The following is a 17,968-nucleotide window of genomic DNA, read 5'->3' as shown; positions in this document are numbered from 1 at the left end:
AGAATTAGGTCCCAAATGCCGCGTTTCACGGTAAATTGCAGCATTTGGCCCCGTCCCCCGCTGTCAAATGATGCGTTTGCGTCATTACGTCATGGGGACGGATCCAAAATGACGCACATTTTGGAGCCCCGCCCCCCATCATGCCCACCTCCCCCGGCAGGCTCCCGGAAACCAACTTTCTAAAGTTGGTAAGTATGATGTTAGGTCATGCGCCAGGGCACTGCTGATCAGATTTTTTGGAAACTTACTGCTGGCAAACCTGTCCTAGAACGGAAAAGTGTAAAAGAAAGAAAAAAAGGTAACCTTTGAGCCTGACTGATCTGACACCTTTAAATTGTGGAGGAAGACCAAAGACACATATGTTCTTAACCAAGAAACAACAATTTATTTGAACCTTAATTGACAACTTATGGTAAAAGAATATATGCTACTGTAAGAACTAGGAGAGAGAGAAGCTGGAAAAAACAAATTTGGCTACAAAATTTAGGATAGAATTGTAATGCCGGGTAATAGATTACGTCTGTTTCTTATTGGTGGCTGCCTCAGGCTTCTTTTTGGTCCCTTGTGCGCCTAGAGGGATGATAGAAGAAAAGATTATTAATACCCAAATATAGAGTCTCCAGAGGAAGCAACAGTCCTACCAAAAGGAGAAAGGGTGGGTAGGATAGGAGTTGTTGCTAGGTGACAGTTCTTTTCACTAGAACAAATCCATTTTGCAGGTCATAGATTCCTGAAAACTGATGTTTTGTTCATCGGGAGGCTTACCACTTAGTAACAGCAGGTGGGCCGACTACCACATATCTGGTGGTTGCTCTGAGAAACTTGATCTTTTGTAGATCGGTTGGTCGCCAATAATGCTTAGCAAAGGTACGAGCTGAGGACCATCTAGCTATCTAGCTGCTAGCATAATGTCTGCAATGATATGCCTTTTACTGCTGCTTTTGTAGCTGCTACCCCCCATAGGGAGTGGATTCTAAACTGGTTGGTATCTATCCCTGCCTCATTCATGGTCACCACAATCCATCCTCTGATAGTAGAGGATCTTGCCGGGCAAAAAGGTTTTCTACGAGTAAGGAAAAGCTGTGAGATATTGTCTCTCGTAGGAGCTGTCAGAACTTAGTAGGATAGGCATGAAGACACACATAGGTTAGGCTCTGAAGTGTCATATATAACGTTAAATTTAACTATGGGATTATTGAATGAGGAAGTCTTAGTTTGACTTTTTAGCATGATATGGTACCCTAGGGGTGTGATGATAACCATGGGTCAGAGGTGTGTATGAGGGTTAGTTCAGCTCCTCTAGCTGCTATGGCTACATCCAACAAAGATGCCAACTAACGGCATAAATAGCCACAGTCCATCTTCCATGAAGCCGGGAAGAAGAGGAAAGGGTCTATATCCCAAGTGTAAGAGTATATTGGTAAGATTGGTCTTCAAAGGTATACACCTCGTAACAAATGGAGATATAGTATGTTATCCGTTAAGTTTGGGATTAAGATAGCTAAAGCAGAACCGTATGATCTGACGGTAGCTGATGCTAGGCCTTACTCATATTTAGAAGCTAAGAAGTCCAATGCTAAATGAATTAATGATGCCTTGCGAGAGAGATTCCCTTGAGATCGCTAAGGGTCGAACTCTTTAATAGTTGCGTAGTATCTAGCTTTTGTTTTGGGGCCTTAAAAAGGCATTAATTAAAGCTTTTGTGGGGGATGCAAGGGCTACATTTGTTAACAACCTAGTAATATTGCCATCCACATACATTGGGAAAGTGTCTCTGCTGTGTCTAGGGTTCCCTGGAAGCAGTCCTTGGATAACCCTAGGGGAACCTTCAGCCCTATGCATAACTGGCTGATCTGAGGGAACCAGACTCTGGATGGCCATATAGGGTACACCACCACTATTTGAGGTCCTTTTGGAGAAGGGCAGGGGAAGGAATGCATAGGGGTGAGTCAGATTCACCCAAGGGAAAGACCATTGCACTCATCCTCCATATTCCTTTCATCCATATTCTGGATATGAAGCATGGAATCTGAACATTCGTGGAGCTGCAAAGAGGTCTATATCTAGGTTCCCGCAGGAGTGAACTATTTTCTGGAAGACTTGTCTTTTCAGTGCCACTGAGTCTAGGGTAATTCTTCTGTGGGATAGAAAATCTGCTAGTTTGTTCAGTTCCCTTGGAATGTAAGTTGCAGACTGGTTTATGTCTCTCTGAAATGCCCAGTCCTAGACTTCTAATGCTTCTTTGCATAGGGGTCTTTGACTTGGTGACCCCCATTCTGTTTGTATATGATACTGCAGTCATGTTGTCCAAGCACAGCTGGACAGAGACCCCTTTTAAGTGGCTGGGGACAAGAGCCTTCAGAGCCAATTTCGCTGCTCGTAGTTCCAGTATGTTTATGAACAACAGGGATTTTTCGGTTCACCAGATGCCCCTTACCACTTTCTCTTGTGAGAAACCTCCCCAATCTGTCAGGGAAGCATCTTTGACGATTGTCATGAATAGAGGAGCATCTTGAAGGGGGCAAGGAGGAGGTCTGGGGAGACTGTCCCATTTGGACAGCCCTCTTTTTACTCTTCCGGAGAGATATATGACCAGGAATAACGGACATGAATCAAAGTTTTCAGGAGTCCTTTCGACTCTCTGCATAACGGGTACATTTCGAAAAGCCAGGGGACATGGCAATCATCTTCCCAATAATTCATGCTAAGGTGCAGAGAAGTTTTAGAATGCATTCCTTTGTGTCTAGCCATTTTCCTGCTGGTACTGCTAGAGAAAAAGAATGGGTATTTAGGTCGATCCTGAGAAATGTGATGGTCTTGGAAGTGGTCAGTACCGACTTTGGAATAGTTACAATGAACCCCAGGTCCACTAACAAATGAAGGGTTAAATCCCTGTGTCTCAAAAGGGTATCTATGTCTGAGTGCACTAATAGCACGTTGTCCAACTAAATGATACATTGGACAGTCTGCTGATGAAGATGTGACACCACTGCTTTCATGACTCGTGTAAGGGTCGACAGACAGGCCAAAAACCATAATTGTCCACTGAAATAAGCGGTCACTCCAATAGAATCTGAGAAGGCGTCTGTGATTGGGGTGAACCGATATAGAGTGAAAAGCTTTTTTTTAGATCTATTTTTATGCAGAAGCAATTCTTTGTGAGAAGGAAAGGATGTCTGGATTACCTTTCATATGAAACCTCTTTGATTTCAAATATCGATCCAAAGCTTTGACATTCAGGACTGGTCTTGTAGAACCGTCTTGCTTTCTTATAGGCAATAAGTGGGTGGTCCAGCCTTTGGCAGTTGGGCCTGCCTGACTTGACATAGAGCCAGTGCCAGTACTTCAATTCCTTGAACAAGGAATATGAAATGCCTGGCATGGGAAACGAATTATAGAGAGGTCTAATCCGAACTGGATTGTTTTTAACAACCACCTATTTGTGGTAATCTTTTGCCACTCCAAACATGACTCTCTGAGAGTTTTCTTATGAAGATGATATATGGGTGAACTTACCGTAACTGTGGCCTGCTATGGGCAATTGTAGGGAAAGGGGAATATCACCTAAGGAGGCTTCCCTGGGGTTAATTCTTTTTACCTCTTTAACTTTTTCTTTCGTTCCTGTGGACTCCCTGAACTGGAAGATGACTTGGCAATCTCATGAGGAATATTTTCTACCTCCTCAAGATTTCCTGACATAAATATTCTTTTATCTTTTATAAATGAACTTCTCAGGTGAAGAGGAAGAGGAAGATACTGCCACTGAGACTGAAACTGTGTCCTCTATTTCAGCTGAATAAAGATGTGCATATACCTGATGTTCATGCGTTTTGTAAACTTATGTTCGTTTTGCTTTTGTTAATGAATCAGGTTGTTAGTGTTTAGTGTTTGTGCTGCATATGACTCCTTGGATACTACTTTCAGGATTAGCTGTGGGATATCTGGTGGTTCATTCCACTATTTCATATAGTTTCTATTTTGCTTCACCTCGCCCTAAGCTCTATACAATTATATGTTAAATGTAGCTATTTGAGTCTCTTTTAGCCTGCCACTACACGGATAACTCCTTAGCTTCCAGCATCACTTCTGCATCTGTGACTTTTCCTAATGTACATTTCACTAATTTGAAACATATGGCATTTAAACCCCTTTTGACATCTTATTATGCCCTTCACTCAAAGCCCAGGGGCTTAACTCACTGAACAAGAGGGATCTGGCCCTGAAAATGTGTTGGTATTTTAAAGCAGTCATGAGGTGACTACAAGAAACCTATTTCCTAGCAATAACTTCAACCTTCCAAAACTATTCTGGAAATGCACCTACAGAATGCAATCTTCTTTAACTTATAGAAAATGGTGGTTGAGAAGGAGGGTAAATATCTACCACATAGGCTCATCCGTAGCTCCCTACAATGCAAAGGTCAAATGTAGCTCTGATTTCTCTACACTGATTTCACAGCTTGTCCTTTTTGACTCTTCAAGATATTTGAACTCATCTGTTGTAGACATTCCTTTCCCATGTCCACAATGTTTACTCTTGCATTGATCTTTTCCTGGTTGATGCATTCATCTGATAACATGTCTAATAATTTTCCCATAGGTATGGTTTGGAATACAGCTCTCCACAACGGGGGCCCATTCAGTGTTGTTTCAATTATTGCTAATTAACCAATGCCAAATTGCAATCCCAGCTTCGCACTTCTGTTTCAGTCTTGTCAGGAACAAATTCGTGTTGAATAGTTGGTGTACTTTAAAAGCCATTTCCAGAGGTATAGCAACACAACTGGCCTCAAGGGACAAAAAAAAACGATGTTAAGCTGCATTGCACAATCTGCAATATTAATTAACTTCTCTTGAGAAGGTCAATAAAACCTCAAATTAGGAAGTCTGACGGAGGAGTGGAATTCTCTATTGATGGCTCAGATAACCCCTTGACCTATCAGCCATCTGCCACAGCTGTCTTCCGAATCCCTGAATCCTCTTTGGACAAAAACTGAAATTTTAGTGCCTATTAAATTCTTATCACTAGCTAAAGCCCAGGACCTCATGGTTACTTAAATGTCTTCTTTAGATTTTTTGATAAATATATTGTCCATCCCTTGACTGCCCTATATAACTCTGTCATATTATTTTCCCTTAAGAAATAAATATCCAGATTGTGACTATACCGTAATAGAGTAAGCATCACTCCGTGTTCAAAAACTACAGGCACATTGCATTAGTCAATATTTATTTAAAGATGCATACCAATTTAATCACCAATATAATTTTACTTTACCTAATCAAGAATGGCCATGTTGGCTTCATTTAAAGAAGGCAAATACCTTACCAGGATGACCAACCTGATAGCAGCCATCTCCTTTGCCAATACTCCTTCCCCTGTCCTCTCTCTGGATACAGAAAAGGAATATGACAGGCTACATTATATGTAAGCAACACTGCTCAAATTTGGGTTTATTGGTCACATCTTGGCCTCCATCCTAGCTCATTATTCTTAACTTTCAACTAGATTGTCTAATGCTGCTTTGTCTTCCTCCAGGTTTCCTATAACAAAAGGCACACAATAGGGGTGTCTGTTATCCCCCCTTAATTTTTACATTAGAGCACCTAGTCAAGGCGATCACAACCTCAGTCTCTGGTTTAATGACAAACAGTCAATCACACAAAATCTGCATGTTTGTAGGTGTGACAGGATGGACCGCCTATGCCACCCTGTCTGTTGTTGCTGGAAACCGTCTGGGCTTACTTTGCCACCGTTCCCTTTTCGTTATCCCAAATGCGCCCTCTTACTGCAGTAGGAGGTGCTTACAATGCTGCCAACACTGGACTCCTTTACCAGCATCCAGAACCGGGTTTCTACTGGATAACTGATGCTGCTAATGTACCCCGTTACTGGTGTACCTGGGCTGGTACTCCTGACCTCTTCCTATAGATCAGGGTTGCTTTGGATGGATCCCCCTGGCCTATCACACTGGCAAGAGCTGCTGGGTAGCAGGCAGAGCGGTGGTGCTAGGAAACTGGGTCCAAACCTCAGACAGCTGGAAACGGATTAGATTTTGAGTCTAATCTGTAGGTCACTGGATTTTCAGCATGGAAGATTTTTTCAAGCAGCTCTTTGAAGCAAATGATGTTTATTTGCAGTCACACTGATTAAAGGTATCAGTGATCAGGTCAGATGGAACAAGAAGAACCATTTTTCAATACAAGACAGTGCTTTTTATACAGATTTGAACACAGCCTAACAGGGTAAGCCAGCCCCCTGAGGTCTGAGCTATTTTTAGAATCAGGGTGCAATTTGTTTACCCAAACATGGATTTACATGCAATGCAAAGCTAACAATATTTACACTTATATGTGATATCCTAAAACTTGCTGTGATTTTCTTCATCTTGTTTTTAGACGCAGGAAATCTAGTAGCATGTCTAATTAAATCTTCCTGTGCCTTCAGGTGCTGAACCCTCACACATCAAAAGTTCTAATTAACATGAGATTAACATGGGTACTTTCTTCAGACAGTCGCAGAATACACATTCCCAAAGAAAGTCACAAAACCCCAAACAAGTAATTTCCCCACATCACAATACACAAAAGACTTCCTCCACAAATGCTTATTGTATCAGATATATACCTCAGAAATCATGCATTTCCTCTAGCAAGGTTAAAACAAACGAGTTTCTTCCCTGGTCTCAGAAATAAAGATTTCCTTTACCAAAATATACACAATATCAAAAATAAATGCATTTGCAATTATATAAATAAGCACCCTGCGCTATTTCCTTTAAATAAATGTATACCATAAGTTACTTATAAGTCATCCAGCCACAGTAGGTGATATATTAGTGACCGAAAATAATCCAAAATCATCCTAGGAGGCATAGCATGAGGCTCTAGCTTCAGCAAAGTCTCCTATTAAACACTTCCAAAACAGTTGGATTGGGTTTCATTCTCCCCCTTGTTGCTCTGTCTCACCTAAAAGCAAAATACCATTACCCTTGGCAGTCTTTCATCTTAAATACCGAGAAATTCATGGGCGTAATTCCCCTCCCACATACACTGTTGAGCCTCCGACAATCATGGAGATCACTTGATATCACATGATTTCTGTAAAAAAACAACAACATTTAAGAACATGATATTGCTGGAATTCCTTGATTTATTCAGGTCTATACCTAAGGAACTCTTTAACTCCACTCTTGCTGTGATCTGGAACGTTCTGTAGAAGGTAATTAGACCATAGTTCCTAACAACCTAAGTAGTAAAGTGGTGGGGGCGGGGCCTGGTGTATCATGTCATTTGACCCCGTCTCCGCCACTTTACTACTTAGCTGGTTCGGAACTGGGAGGTTTTACCAAGGTGATAGTTGGTGGAGGAATTTAGAAAGCAATGAGTCATGCTATTGCCCCATCTGAATGACATCCTTTTAGTGGGTAGTTTGAAGCATATTGTCATCTATGTAACAGCTCAAGTGATAGCCTTTCAGCAAAAAATGGCTGGATTGTGAAAGTGATCTCATCCCATCACAACAAAAAAAGTTTCTGGGGGTAAAGGTAAAAACCATACAGAGTATCTCTGTCAGAGGAGATATATATTAAGATCCAGACCCTGGAACATCAACTGCAGACTCATAATCAAATATCAATAAAGAGGGGACTTTAATATTTAGGAACGATCCCCTCCACCATAGGGAACGTTCCCTGAGCAAGGTGGCATATGTGAAGTCTCCAATTGGAACTACAAAATCAGTGGGATCACAAGCAGAGTTCTCTGAATCATGCCATAACCCTGTCAAGAACCATCAGAAAGTCTCTCAGTTGGTGCCAAAACCCAATATTAAAGGAAAGAAAAGTGTCACATTTGTTGGGCCAGAATGCATAATATGACAGAGTCCAGTTTTGTAGGCTGGGGACAGATAGCACCAGGGACATGGTCATGAAACAAGGAAAGACAATGTAAATATCTTGGAAATGAGAGCAGCATGAAAGGCAATTCAGCATTTTCATCTTCATCTAGAAGTGAAGTATCTCAAAATATTCTCAGACAACAAGATGGTGGTAGCCTTCATAAATCACCAGGGAAATACCAGAAGCAGAACCATGATGTTATAGACAGTGCAAATCATGTCTTGGGCAGAGAAAAAGCTGAAGAATCCCTCTCAACATTGCATGTAACAGAAAATTAGAATGTAATAGCCAATTACCTGAGCCGAATATAAATTCATCAAGGAGAAAAGTCTCTATATCAGGAAGGGTTTCAGCTACTAATAAGAAAATGTGGGCTTTCTAAAATGGATGTAATGGCAACAAGCAAAAATACCAAGTTGCACAGGTTCTTCTCATGGCACAAAGTATTGTGACAGTTCCTAGGACATTTTGCCTAGGTTATGTCTTCTCTCAGTTTCCATTCATTGTTAACATTCTAAAAAAGATCAGAATAGAGAAGTCAAAAGTGATAGTGATCCTAGGCCATCTTGGCCTCTCCGCAGGGTCAGACTGGCCCACCGGGGAGCGGATATTTTTTTTTAAAAAAATACTCACGTGATCGCGGCGCCAGCGTCCCTCCTCCCTCTTCTCTGCTCCATTCGCATTGAATGGTGACTTCATGCCCGACATTCAATGAGGAGCGGCGCAGAGAGGAGCAAGCCAGAAAGAAGATAGACGACAAGAAGAAAAGAGAAGAGGAGAAAGTAGCCGATAGAAAAAGTAAGTGAAGGAACGGAAGCAAGGGGGAGCAAAGGCAGCATGGCAGAGTGTGAAGGGGTGGCAAAGGCAGCATGGCAGAGTGTGAAGGGGGAGCAAAGGCAGCATGGCAGAGTGTGAAGGGGTGGCAAAGGCAGCATGGCAGAGTGTGAAGGGGTGGCAAAAGCAGCATGGCAGAGTGGGAAGGGGAGCAAATGCAGCATGGCAGAGTGTGAAGATGGACAAAAGCCGCATGGCAGAGTGTGAAAAGGGACAAAAACCGCATGGCAGAGTGGGAAGGGGGGCAAAAGCAACATGGCAGTATGTGAAGGGGGGCAAAGGCAGTATGGCAGAGTGTGAAGGGGGAGCAAAGGCAGCATGGCAGAGTGTGAAGGGGGAGCAAAAGCAGCATAGCAGAGTGTGAAGGTGGAGCAAAGGCAGCATGGCAGAGTGTGAAGGGGTGGCAAAGGCAGCATGGCAGAGTGTGAAGGGGGAGCAAAGGCAGCATGGCAGAGTGTGAAGGGGGAGCAAAAGCAGCATAGCAGAGTGTGAAGGTGGAGCAAAGGCAGCACGGCAGAGTGTGAAGGTGGGCAAAAGCAGCATGGCAGAGTGTGAAAGGGGGCAAAAGGAGCATGACATCGTGTGATGGGGGGCAAAAGCAGCATGACAGAGTGTGAAGGGAGCAAAAGCAGCATGGCACAGGTTGATAAAGGTGGGCCAGGAAAAGGGGGAGCAAAAGCAGCATGACACAGTGTGATGAAGGGGGGCCAGGAGAAGGGGGAAACAAATGCAGCATGGAGGACGCAGAGTGATCATAAGGGGGCACAGCATGGTGATGAAGGGGCACAGTAATGTGTATGTGATGGCACAGCGGGCTTGTGGAAATGTAATCTGTGTGTGGTAGGTGGTGGCTAACTAATCAGTGCTATTTTGTTTGTGGGGTGACGGGGCAATTTAATTTTATAGTGGGGACTATTAATTTAAGGGGGGTGGTTTGGGGGCTGTTAATTGAATGTGGGGCTGAGTTTGAGGAGTATGAGGTCTATTTATTAAATGTGAATATGAATTATTTAATGGCAGTGCTATTAATTTATTGCTGGGGCTGTTTGGAGTGAGGGAAATAAGTTTATTCATTAAATGGGAATACTATTACTTTAATGTTGGGGCTGGAGGAAGGCCTAAGTATTAATCGTGGGTCCTATTGATTTAACGCCAAGGCTGGTTGGATTTTTCTAAATGTACCCTTTTTTTTCCAAATAGGGCCTCCAACATTCCAGGATCCAGACAAGCCGTAACTAAAGAAACCAGCAGCCACAGGTGGTGAAAGACAAGAACAGGTAGGAGAGAGCAGGACAGTCTGTCAAATGTTCTGATTCCAGTTTTTGGTGACTGTTCTGCCCAATCTAAGGGGCAGACCAAGTCTGTGTACTCTTTATAGACACACTGCATTATTTATATACTACACTATGGTGCTAGCTGTCCTTTGTGGGCTTACCACACCCACTCTAGTGGTTTAGTTACGCCTCTCTAGTGGCTGGCCACTTTCCTTTTGGTGGGCCCCTACCATATCCCCTGTGGGCCCTTCATGCCCCAGTTCGACACTGCCTCTCCGTCTGTGGTATCCTGCAGCCTATGAGATGCTCAATGAGCAGACATGATCTCTGCCTCTTTGGCCAAATTTCCTGCACCAAGGCTCAATTCCTCATCCAAATCTAAAGCAACCAGCTTTAATGGCATAGAAATTGAGGTGGAACTACTCAGGCATAAGGGAGTCTCAGCCGGTGGTAGTCACTTTAACGGTGCTGATAACACCAACAGTGACTATCAAGAACCCTCAAAAACGAAACCCACTTGCTCGACTGATAATAAATGATGACTGACCTTAACAATGACACAAGTCCCCGACAGTGTGATAACAACTCCCGATCAGCAGTAAGAACGGCAGCGTCTTTTGACTTTATTTTCAATTGCGACCTCTATATCACTCGTTTTTAGATGGATAAGACTAAAGGTGGTATTCCTGATAGTGATAACTTCTATTCACATAGTTGGATAATTACATGCACTGTGGTGCAAGTAACCCTTTCTGAATATGTATGCTAATCCAGCGTTTCTGCCTAAAGTAAGGCTAGGGACACACTGGAGGTTTTTCAGGCAATTATCGGGCCAATCACCTGATAAACGACCAGTTGTTTCAAAGCACCAATCGTCATTTCATTTGGTTGCTCATTCTATTTAATAATCTCGTTCCAATCACCTTCCAATCCTGCAGTGTGTATGCACGTATTTATCTCCTGACCACTGGATATCCGAACAGAAAAGAACCTGACTCGTGTCTGGAGGACAAGGTAAGGGAAGGAAATCCCATCAGTACTCGACCACCACATATGCAGCCTGTCACCGTGTCTGTGCAGAGCGCAGCCTGTCACTGTGTCTGTGCAGCCTTACCACTGCTCATCTATCCAAGCATGTATGCAGCCTGTCACTGTGTCTGTGCAGAGCGCAGCCTGTCACTGTGTCTGTGCAGCCTTACCACTGCTCATCTATCCCAACATGTATGCAGCCTGTCACTGTGTCTGTGCAGCCTTACCACTGCTCATCTATCCAAGCATGTATGCAGCCTGTCACTGTGTCTGTGCAGAGCGCAGCCTGTCACTGTGTCTGTGCAGCCTTACCACTGCTCATCTATCCAAACATGTATGCAGCCTGTCACTGTGTCTGTGCAGCCTTACCACTGCTCATCTATCCCAACATGTATGCAGCCTGTCACTGTGTCTGTGCAGCCTTACCACTGCTCATCTATCCCAACATGTATGCAGCCTGTCACTGTGTCTGTGCAGCCTTACCACTGCTCATCTATCCAAGCATGTATGCAGCCTGTCACTGTGTCTGTGCAGAGCGCAGCCTGTCACTGTGTCTGTGCAGCCTTACCACTGCTCATCTATCCAAACATGTATGCAGCCTGTCACCATGTCTGTGCAGCCTTACCACCGCTCATCTATCCCACCATGTATGTAGCCTGTCACTGTGTCTGTTCAGCCTTACCACTGCTCATCTATCCCAACATGTATGCAGCCTGTCACCGCGTCTGTGCAGCCTTACCACTGCTCATCTATCCCAACATGTATGCAGCCTGTCACTGTGTCTGTGCAGCCTTATCACTGCTCATCTATCCAAACATGTATGCAGCCTGTCACCATGTCTGTGCAGCCTTACCACCGCTCATCTATCCCAACATGTATGCAGCCTGTCACCGCGTCTGTTCAGCCTTACCACCGCTCATCTATCCCAACATGTATGCAGCCTGTCACTGTGTCTGTGCAGCCTTATCACCGCTCATCTATCCAAACATGTATGCAGCCTGTCACCATGTCTGTGCAGCCTTACCACCGCTCATCTATCCCAACATGTATGCAGCCTGTCACTGTGTCTGTGCAGCCTTATCACCGCTCATCTATCCCAACATGTATGCAGCCTGTCACCATGTCTGTGCAGCCTTACCACTGCTCATCTATCCCAACATGTATGCAGCCTGTCACCGCGTCTGTGCAGCCTTACCACTGCTCATCTATCCCAACATGTATGCAGCCTGTCACCGCGTCTGTTCAGCCTTACCACTGCTCATCTATCCCAACATGTATGCAGCCTGTCACCGCGTCTGTGCAGCCTTACCACCGCTCATCTATCCCAACATGTATGCAGCCTGTCACCGCGTCTGTGCAGCCTTACCACTGCTCATCTATCCCAACATGTATGCAGCCTGTCACCGCGTCTGTTCAGCCTTACCACTGCTCATCTATCCAAACATGTATGTAGCCTGTCACCATGTCTGTGCAGCCTTACCACCGCTCATCTATCCCAACATGTATGCAGCCTGTCACTGTGTCTGTGCAGCCTTACCACTGCTCATCTATCCAAACATGTATGTAGCCTGTCACTGTGTCTGTGCAGCCTTACCACCGCTCATCTATCCAAACATGTATGCAGCCTGTCACCGCGTCTGTGCAGCCTTACCACTGCTCATCTATCCCAACATGTATGCAGCCTGTCACCGCGTCTGTTCAGCCTTACCACCGCTCATCTATCCCAACATGTATGCAGCCTGTCACTGTGTCTGTGCAGCCTTACCACCGCTCATCTATCCAAACATGTATGTAGCCTGTCACTGGGTCTGTGCAGCCTTATCACTGCTCATCTATCCAAACATGTATGCAGCCTGTCACTGTGTCTGTGCAGCCTTATCACCGCTCATCTATCCCAACATGTATGCAGCCTGTCACTGTGTCTGTGCAGCCTTACCACCGCTCATCTATCCAAACATGTATGCAGCCTGTCACCATGTCTGTGCAGCCTTACCACTGCTCATCTATCCCAACATGTATGCAGCCTGTCACCGCGTCTGTGCAGCCTTATCACCGCTCATCTATCCAAACATGTATGCAGCCTGTCACCATGTCTGTGCAGCCTTACCACTGCTCATCTATCCCAACATGTATGCAGCCTGTCACCGCGTCTGTGCAGCCTTACCACTGCTCATCTATCCCAACATGTATGCAGCCTGTCACTGTGTCTGTGCAGCCTTATCACCGCTCATCTATCCCAACATGTATGCAGCCTGTCACCGCGTCTGTGCAGCCTTACCACTGCTCATCTATCCCAACATGTATGCAGCCTGTCACCGCGTCTGTGCAGCCTTACCACTGCTCATCTATCCCAACATGTATGCAGCCTGTCACTGTGTCTGTGCAGCCTTACCACTGCTCATCTATCCCAACATGTATGCAGCCTGTCACTGTGTCTGTGCAGCCTTACCACTGCTCATCTATCCCAACATGTATGCAGCCTGTCACTGTGTCTGTGCAGCCTTACCACTGCTCATCTATCCCAACATGTATGCAGCCTGTCACTGTGTCTGTGCAGCCTTACCACTGCTCATCTATCCCAACATGTATGCAGCCTGTCACCGTATCTGTGCAGCCTTACCACCGCTCATCTATCCAAACATGTATGCAGCCTGTCACCATGTCTGTGCAGCCTTACCACTGCTCATCTATCCCAACATGTATGCAGCCTGTCACCGCGTCTGTGCAGCCTTATCACCGCTCATCTATCCAAACATGTATGCAGCCTGTCACCATGTCTGTGCAGCCTTACCACTGCTCATCTATCCCAACATGTATGCAGCCTGTCACCGCGTCTGTGCAGCCTTACCACTGCTCATCTATCCCAACATGTATGCAGCCTGTCACTGTGTCTGTGCAGCCTTATCACCGCTCATCTATCCCAACATGTATGCAGCCTGTCACCGCGTCTGTGCAGCCTTACCACTGCTCATCTATCCCAACATGTATGCAGCCTGTCACTGTGTCTGTGCAGCCTTACCACTGCTCATCTATCCCAACATGTATGCAGCCTGTCACTGTGTCTGTGCAGCCTTACCACTGCTCATCTATCCCAACATGTATGCAGCCTGTCACTGTGTCTGTGCAGCCTTACCACTGCTCATCTATCCCAACATGTATGCAGCCTGTCACTGTGTCTGTGCAGCCTTACCACTGCTCATCTATCCCAACATGTATGCAGCCTGTCACTGTGTCTGTGCAGCCTTACCACTGCTCATCTATCCCAACATGTATGCAGCCTGTCACCGTATCTGTGCAGCCTTACCACCGCTCATCTATCCAAACATGTATGCAGCCTGTCACCATGTCTGTGCAGCCTTACCACTGCTCATCTATCCCAACATGTATGCAGCCTGTCACCGCGTCTGTGCAGCCTTACCACTGCTCATCTATCCCAACATGTATGCAGCCTGTCACCGTATCTGTGCAGCCTTACCACTGCTCATCTATCCCAACATGTATGCAGCCTGTCACCCCGTCTGTGCAGCCTTATCACCGCTCATCTATCCAAACATGTATGTAGCCTGTCACCGCGTCTGTGCAGCCTTACCACTGCTCATCTATCCAAACATGTATGCAGCCTGTCACCGCGTCTGTGCAGCCTTACCACCGCTCATCTATCCCAACATGTATGTAGCCTGTCACTGTGTCTGTGCAGCCTTACCACTGCTCATCTATCCCAACATGTATGCAGCCTGTCACTGTGTCTGTGCAGCCTTACCACCGCTCATCTATCCAAACATGTATGTAGCCTGTCACCGCGTCTGTGCAGCCTTACCACCGCTCATCTATCCCAACATGTATGTAGCCTGTCACTGTGTCTGTGCAGCCTTACCACTGCTCATCTATCCCAACATGTATGTAGCCTGTCACCGCGTCTGTGCAGCCTTACCACTGCTCATCTATCCCAACATGTATGTAGCCTGTCACTGTGTCTGTGCAGCCTTACCACCGCTCATCTATCCAAACATGTATGCAGCCTGTCACCGCATCTGTGCAGCCTTACCACTGCTCATCTATCCCAACATGTATGCAGCCTGTCACCGCGTCTGTGCAGCCTTACCACTGCTCATCTATCCAAACATGTATGTAGCCTGTCACTGTGTCTGTGCAGAGCGCAGCCTGTCACTGTGTCTGTGCTTTTTTACTATTCACTCTCCTTATTTACTAATCACATCAGCAGCGCTGGAAGAACCGCTGACTTGAACTGAGAAAAATATATATCCTTAACATGTTCCTGGACAGCTCTGTGACCCAGGAATGTAAAGCTTTTACTGGCTTACTGCATGATTTCCCCTTCCTAAATGTGCCCATCACACGCTGTTCTGTTTCCTGTCTGCAATGCGTCTCCATTTGGCGGCTGGGATATACCTGAGCTGCAATGAATGGGATAAACCCTTCCCAGCGAAACCTCTCGCCTGCTGGAAGATCATCACTGCCCCAAAGGTAACTCTTATGCCAACAATGAATGGGTTAATTGGGCTCGGACACAGTCCTAGAAGGTGTCCCAGGGATGTGGTCAATGAGGGAGTTTATCAGAGAGGTGGGAAGGTCACTGGTTCAGTTATGGCTGGGGGATGCAATACAATGTTCCAAAAAGAAGTTAACTATAATATGCAATTACCTCTATCTCTCTGGGTGGATGAAATGTCGTCTTTGTTTTCGGTCCCTCAGGCAATGTTGACATCTGGCTTTTTGGTCAATTTAAAGAGCTACACTATATGGACAAAGTATTTGGCCACACCTGTTAATTATTCAATTGAGGTGTTTCAATTAGACGATCCGTGACCTCTCAATTGTTTTTATAAGTTACCACATATGTGTATTTTCTTAGTTAATCAGGTTGTGAGCGCTGCATATTATTCTTTGTTTCAATCAGACTCAATGCCAGAGATGTATAAAATCAAGCACCTAGCTATGCAGTCTCCATTGGCAAACATTTGTGATACAAAATGGGTCATTCTGAAGAGCTTAGTGACTTCAAGTGTTGTACTGTGATAAGATGCCACCTTTGCAATAAGATGGTTCATGAAATTTCATCTCTGTTGGATATTCTAGGTTCAACTGTAAGTGATATTATTAGAAAGTGGAAGCATTTAGGAACATCAGCAACTCAGCACAAAAACTGTGCAGTGGGAGCTTAATGGAATGGGTTTCCATGGCCGAGCAGCTGCATGCAAGCCTCACATCACCAAGACCAATGCCAAGCGTCGGATGGAGTGGTGTAAAGCACACTGACACTGGTCTGTGGAGCAGTGGAAACATGTTCTGTGGAGTGATGAATCACGTTTCTCTGTTTGGCAGTCAGATGGGCGAGTCTGGGTTTGGCGGATGCCGGGAGAATGTTACCTGCCTGACTGCATTATGCCAACTGTGAAGTTTACTGGAGGAGGTATAATGGTATGGAGCTGTTTTTCTGGGTTTGGGCTAGACCTTTTATCTCCAGTGAAGGGCAATATTAATGCTTCAGAATACCAAGTCATTTTGGACAATGCTATGCTTCTAACTTTGTGGCAACAGTTTGGGGAAGGCCCTTTTCTATTCCAACATGTCTGTGCCCCAGTGCACAAAACAAAGACATGGTTTGATGAGTTTGGTGTGAAAGAACTTGACTGGCCTGCACATATTTTTAATATAAGCTTGTGAACATTAAAACTTGGAGCTCCATTTACAGTTCATATTCCATGGGGGGTGATGGAACTATGTTCAAATTAATATTGCAAACTTGTTAATTCTAAGTGCTGGAGTCCCAATGTGTGGGGTGTGAAGGCTGACACTCAACAGAATGTTGTCATAAGTTTGGTTTATTTGCATTTTCATGTTATACATTTAGATGCTTTTGTTACATTTATATTTTCTATATAATGTATAAGAATAGCCACAGGGTGGCCGAAAGGAAACTGGGGGCCCAGAAGCAGCAGCCTATTTGTGGGCTGAACACGTAGCCTCAGGCAGCACATGTAGCCTCTGCAAAAGCTAATTCTGCACGAGCCTCCTTCCCAAGGGGTGGGCTGATCGTACCGGCCAAACAGAAGCTATTCAGTTACTTTTCCACATCCCCCCGGCTATAGTCATTACAATGTCATAAATTACATTTGTAGTGAAACACTTGTAATGAAATTGAGCATGTTAGAGAATGCTAGGGAGATGATGTTTATGATTATAAGGCATAAGACCAATGACAGGACACTGTAGAGTTGTTGATGCTGAAGGCCATTGAGTAATAGACATTACTCTACATTAATGAATATTTGTCTTGTGTAACTTATTTGTTCCAAACAAACATGATAAGGATTTGTTCTACAGATTAGAGCATAGTTGCACAATTTATTTTACACAAAGTCAGATTGTCATAGGTGGCGGTTTTATTATTGCAGCTGATACAGATTTAGAACAAGAAAGAAAGGTCATGGAGTTGGTATAGAATATATTAGCACACAGCTCCAGCTAGTGGATGTATAGTTAACTATGTACCAGGAGCCCTCTCTACTGCTCTTGATGCTTTATCAGGGTCTGATCAACCAATAGGTTGAAAGGGGCTGGCACCGATAATTACTTTCACAGACAGGCAGCCTGAGAGCAAATCCACTTGCTGTTAGTTGCCTGTCAGTGCAGCTGCGGGTCTTGGTCTGGTCTTTTGAAATTATTACATGCGACTGGATTAAGAACTGTCCGCCCCGGCACTGACAGGTAGCTAACAGCAAGCAGATTTGCTGCCAGGCTGCCTGTAATGTAGAAGACAAAGAAGACAAAGACTGAGGTAAGGAAGTCTGGGGTGAATGGTTGAAGGGGGGGGGGGGGGGGAAGGAAATGGCTGCATGGAGAGGGGCAGGTAATGAAAATGGCTGCAGGGAGAGGGGCAGGCAATGACATGGCTTCAGGAAGGTTAGCA

This window comes from Mixophyes fleayi, chromosome 3 (assembly GCF_038048845.1).
Source record: "Mixophyes fleayi isolate aMixFle1 chromosome 3, aMixFle1.hap1, whole genome shotgun sequence".
NCBI classification, from domain to species: Eukaryota; Metazoa; Chordata; class Amphibia; order Anura; family Limnodynastidae; genus Mixophyes; species Mixophyes fleayi.
The sequence above is the reverse complement of the archived record's forward strand: the minus strand, read 5'-3'. Positions refer to the sequence as shown.